This window comes from Pseudopodoces humilis, chromosome 4 (assembly GCF_049639895.1).
Source record: "Pseudopodoces humilis isolate 2021_Gansu_Grassland_sample_001 chromosome 4, ASM4963989v1, whole genome shotgun sequence".
NCBI classification, from domain to species: domain Eukaryota; kingdom Metazoa; phylum Chordata; class Aves; order Passeriformes; family Paridae; genus Pseudopodoces; species Pseudopodoces humilis.
In genome coordinates, this window is record NC_142203.1 from 6,576,106 (window position 1) to 6,583,123 (window position 7,018).

Below are 7,018 nucleotides of genomic sequence, written 5' to 3' on the forward strand. Positions count from 1 at the left end.
GTTTTCTTACATGTTGATCATTTTTTCTCTCTCTCCTCTCTGGGAAAAAAGGATTAATCTACAAGTCTCATTTAGGTAGTAAAAGAGTTAAAGTCTTGGAAAGCTGCAGATGTTCATGGTGTCAGGTTTCAGTTCAGCAGCAGAAACTGCAAACCAAGCCAGGCTGGCTGGCTCCGTTTCTCCCCCCTCACTTTCCTCAGCCTTGTCCGGCCTGGCTGGGTGGGAGGAGGAGGCTGAGCCAGAGCCCTGTTACCTCATCAGAAGCTGGAAACCAAAGAGAACAAGAAACTCTTGGACTTACATCTTAAAGTAAGTTTTCACAGGTTGATCTCACTTTTCAATAGTTAAAATTACTGCCAGTTCTTAGAAATGGCTGTTAATTAGTCAAGAGAAAAAACTCTCATTAGCCTCCAGCAGTTTTAACTTCCCTAGCTCTCAAAGCTAACCTTAAAAGTATAAAACTTGATATATATATATAAAGCAGAAGATTAAGAATACCGGTATCATAAAGTCACTTTAGGACAATTATACATATTGATTATACATATTGATATTCTACAATATCAACATATCTGTCTATTCCAGGTGTCTGAAATTAATATCTTAAAATACTAAACTACCAGAATTACCTTATGTTTCCTTGTCCAGGCATAGTGAATGCCATTTGTATTTTATGTAGTTGTAAAAGATCAGTTAAGTGAATATATGTCAGTAAATGGAGGGAAATGAGGAGATTCCAGAAGTTAGTTTTTATAGATTCAAAGCAATGAGATATTTATATGACACTGACCTATGAGGTAGAAGAGTCTGAAGTGGAAGTGGTGCAAATATACAAGGAGTACCTCTGGAAAGAGAAAGGCCCTTTCAGTAGCACCAGTTCTGTGTTCCCTCCATTCATTCTGCTCCTCCTGCTTATCCAACAACAATCTCATTTCAGGTACCTTATTTTTTTTTTTCCACTAGAGTTTTCCTTTGGACCATCTCTATTCCACAGGACAATCACCATGGCCTCTCCATTATATATGGCAGCATGGAAAAAATTAATAGTAGGAATGTTAAAGAGGTGAAATGACAGGGGAAAATAGATTATTTAATGTTACCTTCTGCCATGATTTATCCTTCAAAATTCCCTAGTTAAAAAAGGAATACCAGTAAAACTGTGATGCTGACCAAAGTCAGCTTTGCAGGAGAATAGCCTAAAGAACAGAAACCATTCATTCTAGGTAAGGTGAGTCTTAGAAACCTGTTAATTTCTTCAGATAAGGAGATGGTAAAATTGGTGGCTTTACTTAAGAATTATCCCTTCATTTTTCTGTTCTTCATTATGTTGTAACTAAAAACATTACAAAACTCTATTACAAAATGTGTAATTTATTTACATAAAAATATATAGAATAAACTGCCTCATATCAATGAATTTCAGTGTGAACACCAAGAGATAAAATAAATTCTGTAAAAATAAATTAAAAAGTCATGTTCAGAATCACATGACATGGTTACCTTGAGGCAAGCTGGTGTTTGAATTTAGAGCATATCACTTATTTCACTAATATCACCTGGACATACATTCACCATGTAAGAGGCAGAAGGTGGATTGCAAAACTCAGGGGAAACAATGTCTACCCAAATGAGCTTACTGCCAGGCTCAAGCCAATGGTATTGCCTGTCTGAATGCTTTGGTCTGAATGGATACTGCATTGAGCTTAAAGTTATTAGGTTTTAATATTCATGATGCATTGAACAGAGAAAATCAAAGCCTAGCAGCTGTTAGATGTCCAACACATGCAGATGGATCCAGTGTGGTAGTGAAGAAAGGTACAGGGCCATGTGCACAGCCTTTAACTCCTCAGTGGAGCTCCTTCAGCACCTGGCATTTTGACAAGGCTTTGAAAAGTGATATCAGTTCCAGTTCACATAATTGAAAACAGCAATTCTGAAAGTGGCAGATGACCATAGGAGCTTAGAGGCAACCACTAAGAAATAAAAGCTTGTCTGATTCCTCTAAAATCCTGCCCCCAGGCAGACATTCATTATAAGTCCACTTCCCTATATAGGAGACTCAAATCAGAAATTTATATGATAAGGAATGCAAAGCAAGAAATTGGAGCCATGCTTGGCAATTGTGAGATCTGAGGAATGGTAAAATGTGCATCTTTGCTTAAACAGATATATTTGTCATGTATTGTTAAGCAGCTTATCACTGCTGGTTCACCTTTCATCAGATATTTCTATTGTTTACCCAGCACATGTAATTTTGCCTTACTTTTATTTCGTCAGTTGATTCTTTTTTTTAAAAGGGTCCTTTTTCTTTTTTTTTTGTGTAGTCACAAGCTGGATTCAACTGGTGTACACACTCTGGTCTTCATCCCACATAGTCTTAAATCCACCAGTGTGTCTTCAGGCAGAGAATGGTGGGTGCCTGCATGAGAAGATGCTTTCCCTCAAGGTAAATTAACAAGAAGTGCAATGACCCCTGTAATGTTTTACCATTAGACCATATCTTCAAATGCAACTTTTTTCCAAATACCACAGCTGATTCTCCTTTTCTGCTAAAGAAAACTCAAACATTAATTCTGGCATTGAGATTTCTTACCTCAAAAAAACCAAAAAAGGACATTTTATCTAATTCCTGCTCTGTGAAGACTAAAGTGACTGCAGCTGAGGGCTCTGTTCCCCCTTCATATAGGTAGCACCCCCTAATCTGGGAGCTGAATGCTGGCACAGGTTACTCCAGTCCTCCTGAGCTGAAGAGTCCTGCTGGGAAGAAGACATTCCCAGTGAAGAATTACATCCATTTTATGATCTCCATGGCACAAGAAAATACATCTGGGAAACCAGTTTGTTTCTCAGTCCTGCACTGTTATTCTCTATATTTTATGGTTTGCTTTTATAAAATGCATTTACAGACCTTGTTATGTACAAATAATGAATTCTCTGATATACACTTTTTCTACCACGAGGGAAGCAGATACTCCTCTTAGGATTATGGGTATATCTGCTCAGTTTTCTAGAAAGAGGTTTTAGTTCATAATAACTCCACTTTGTCAATATTACCCTAGAGCCCAGACTTGCACTTTAAATTGAACACTTTATCCTGTAGTGAAATGATATTTTACTCATACTCAGGCAATTTCAGGGATATTTGGTGAGCCATACTCCATGCTTTTAGTGGGTTCACATGAAAGGATAAGTCTGATCTATAAACCTTTTCTGTGTGCTGCTCACTGCAGCTCTATATATTATATTCCTGAAGTGCTCATAGAAAAGGGAAAACACATTTCCAGACTTTAAAGAAACTACACTTGTTCTTTTATAAACAATTTTGTATCATGTTTTAAGAGAAATTCAGCTTTAACATCAGAGCAAAAAAAATTAAAATAGACTTTACAGAGGATTGTACTGATCTTTTTATTTTCAGGATGCATTTAATTAATTATTTTTTCTATGATGTCAAAGTACAGAGGAAGGATTAAGAAGGTAAAGAGAGCAAAAATTTATGAAATACCTGAGGAAGACATGGACAAACTTGTGTTGCAGACAACAGAACATAAGGGAGACAAGAGGAAAATAAACTTAATACCTCTGAAGAATTCTGTAAAAGAACACCTTCATGTTAGCGTTGTTATAAAAAATCTCTTCTATCATTAGGAAAACTTTCGGACTGTTAGTTTTTGATAAACACACAGATGCTACAGGAAAGGAGCCATGTACATATATTTTTTAGTCTCAGTCTAATATGTGATTAAAACTTACTCAAATACCAGTCAAGACCAAAAGCACATTACCTCTGAAGTAATGTTCTTTTTCATCCACAATTTTAAGCATTAGGCCTTTCCAATTTACTTGAGGTATATCTACCGCTATGCTGCTTAAGTGCCAATATCTGATGTTTCCTTTTGCTGTAAATTGATTCTTTGTACATAGTCAGATGTGTGAACCTTCCCACTGTGCTTCTAAATACACTGAGAGATCATGTGAGCACTCATGACTGGCACAGGCAGCAAAAAATGTCAATCACTCTCAAAATGTAAGGAAGCAAACTGGTGACTCCTTTTTTGCTCTTCAGTCTCTGCAGGAAGATTAGATGGGGACTGCTGCTCAGCCCTGAAAAAATCCACAATGTTCAGATGAAGCGAAAAAAGGACTATTCCGCTTAGCTTTAACCTTCTCGTCATTTGCCCCACTTTTTCCCATTCTGTCTTCTTCTTATAAAGGCATTTTTTTATTGCATCTTGAAAAATGCCAGGTCTTGAGGGGATGTTGCTTATTTGTGCTCAGATTTGAAGGAGGGTTTTCTTTACTTTCACTACCTCGTAGTAGGACTGATTTTGAAATATTACAAGTATTGTGACAGTTTACTTACATAAATACAATCTTCTGAAAAATCACTATTTCTTCTCATTGAAGGTAACATTTTAGATTAATAAGAAATTACAACCTCTGAGTAATAAACTCAAGGTTAATTCTGCTATCCACTATTATCATCTGAAGCATGGTGACAATTCTTAATTTTGAGGACTTACAGGGGTTATTTTTTTGTTTGTTTGTTTGTTTGTTTGCTACTGTATAGAGAGTTATGTGATAAATTTGGCTGATTTATTTTGCTGGGTGGACTTGGAGCACCTGATTAATACAAAATATCCTTGTAGTCTATAGTTTTACTAAGAAATTATTTAGAATGAGGAACTGCTGAAATAGGCTTTTTCTAGCTAAACTCTGATAGGGTAGAGACACCATAAGCAATAATATTCTCTAAAAATAAAAACAGTGTTATAGTCACAATGAATATGTTTGACATGACAAGCAGTCTGAGATTCTCACAATATAAATTACATATATATGTGTATAATATATATTTATATATTTAAATGTTATTTTTATATATATATATATAAAAACAAGCATTTGTACTATTACTGCTACTTTTTCTGGAAAAAATAATTTTCTAAAATAAAAAGACAAATTATTTTTCCTGCACTGAAACTTCAGGAACCTCAGGAATACGCCAGGTTTTCTCAGATTTCAGTCCTAGCAATTCAACATTTGGGCATCCATGATGTAAGCTTACATCTCTTAAGACTCAATGGCAAGAATTATTTTAGCTCATGACTGACACTTTGTTTTAATTTTTTTAATTTTTAATTAAATTGCCAAGATATGGGAGAAACCAGGCAGTGGGGTATTTAACACTGAGCTGAGGAGAACCCACCTTTGTTTAGTACAAATGGATCAGTTAGAGGGAGCAATAACTGAGTGTACAAACAGGCTTTTTTATGGGATGCTTGACATGACACAAAATCTTCTGCCAAATTGGATAAGTGTGATCAAAAGAAATAATCTTTGCTGACTAAGAAACTCTCAAGTTTTGAAAATTATAAAACTGAGACTAAAAACAGAGATGTGGAAAGTTCTGTGGCATTCCACAAAAGCCAGCCTTCAGTGCCAGAAAAATGGATCAGACATCACTTTGTTAGATATAATAGCTCTTCTTTTTTTTTTTTTTTCAGGGTCTGTACTGAGGTGAACTGGAAATTTTGCCTGAATATTCATAACTGTGGCATATTGGAAAAAATAATTCAATAGCTTTTGGGACTCAGTTCTACTTGTGAGATAGGATGGTGGTTTACAACCAGCTGAACAGGTCAGCTCAGGTTTCTTCTCTTGTGTGGACACAGCAAGAAGTCAAGTTTATGGATTAGGATTTCCTGGTGGATAAACAGAACAAAAGCACATTTTGACCCTCAGAAGGCTACAGCTTTAAACCTACATGCATGACCTGCTGTGAATCTTTTCGCTAGAAAACTTTCCATGGCTGTGGTGTCATCCATAAAATTGTGTTTCTGTATGCATCTCCTTTTTTTATTAAACCAAATAAAGAGTTTTGAATTTGTTTTGTGATGTCAGGTGTACTTCTGGGTTTGTGAATGTCTGCATATGCATGCATTTCTTTGTGTACCTGTATCCATGAGCTCTTCCAGGTTTGCACATGAACAGATCTATGATTAAAATCTTTTTTCTCACAGAAACTAGGAAAAAAAAAAAATAATATTAATAACAATAATAATTACACCACAATTATATATTTTACCCTAATTAATATCTATCCTCTCTGAAGCAAATAATTTGACTACATTTTTATCTTCTAATTTCTCTAAATATATAATTGTTCAAGTCAGTAACAGAAGAAAAATTAAAGCATTTGGAATCAGTTGTATTTCAAACTGAACAGAATAGAATAGATAGACAGATTTCTGACTACTACATGGAGGCTGTTAGCCATGCAGTCACCTTTAAGTAGATATTAATTCAAATTTTCCACCCTAAAGAAATATTACCAACCAGATGCCACATAACTCTGAACAAGGGAATTGCTCATTTACATGGTAACATCAAAACTGAAAGAAAAAAGTAGTAATTTTCACATGCAATACTCAGTATCATCTTTGATTAAAATTGATCTTCGTTTAAATTATTTAAATAAGGTAGCTGTACTTTGATCATGAAAGCTCATTTTCAGAGTGAAGGCTGCATTCCAGTCTTGATGCCCTAATTAAATATGATGGCCTGAATTAGCATTCATCTACTCACTATATTTGTCAACCAAAAATATATCACACCTTAAACCACCCTGACCTCTCACTCCTAGAGCTGGGAAGTCTCACAGGAGTTTAGAAAGAGAATTCAACAGTTCAACCACAAGTTATTTGTGATAAAGCCTGCAATATTTGTATGAAAAGCACCAGCAATACCAGAACAGGGTATAACACATATATATCACAACGTTTAATTTTGAAACTTTAAGTGCAAGTGCACATGAACTTCTACAGCAGAGTGGAGTTTAAGGACTGTCTGTTCAGTATGCAGTGCTGGCAGTCAGTTTTTCTTGAAAAACTACTTCTAGAGTTTGGCTGGAACTTGGCTGTTAGATTCCACTGAAGCTTGTGTCAGTGAATCCTGAGTGGTTAACAGGCGCTGGAAAAGACTGCCATCTCTTTTACTCTTTAGTTTTACTAACTTA

The 7,018-nt window shown here is 35.6% G+C and overlaps 1 long non-coding RNA gene across 1 annotated transcript; it reads left to right on the forward strand.

The window, feature by feature from the left end:
• Positions 1–222: 222 nt before the first annotated feature.
• On the forward strand, positions 223–5,735 carry LOC148184416 (uncharacterized). Its single transcript, XR_015772362.1, has 3 exons — positions 223–309; positions 2,325–2,446; positions 5,508–5,735. It is a non-coding gene; the product is annotated as an uncharacterized LOC148184416 (long non-coding RNA).
• Positions 5,736–7,018: the final 1,283 nt, after the last annotated feature.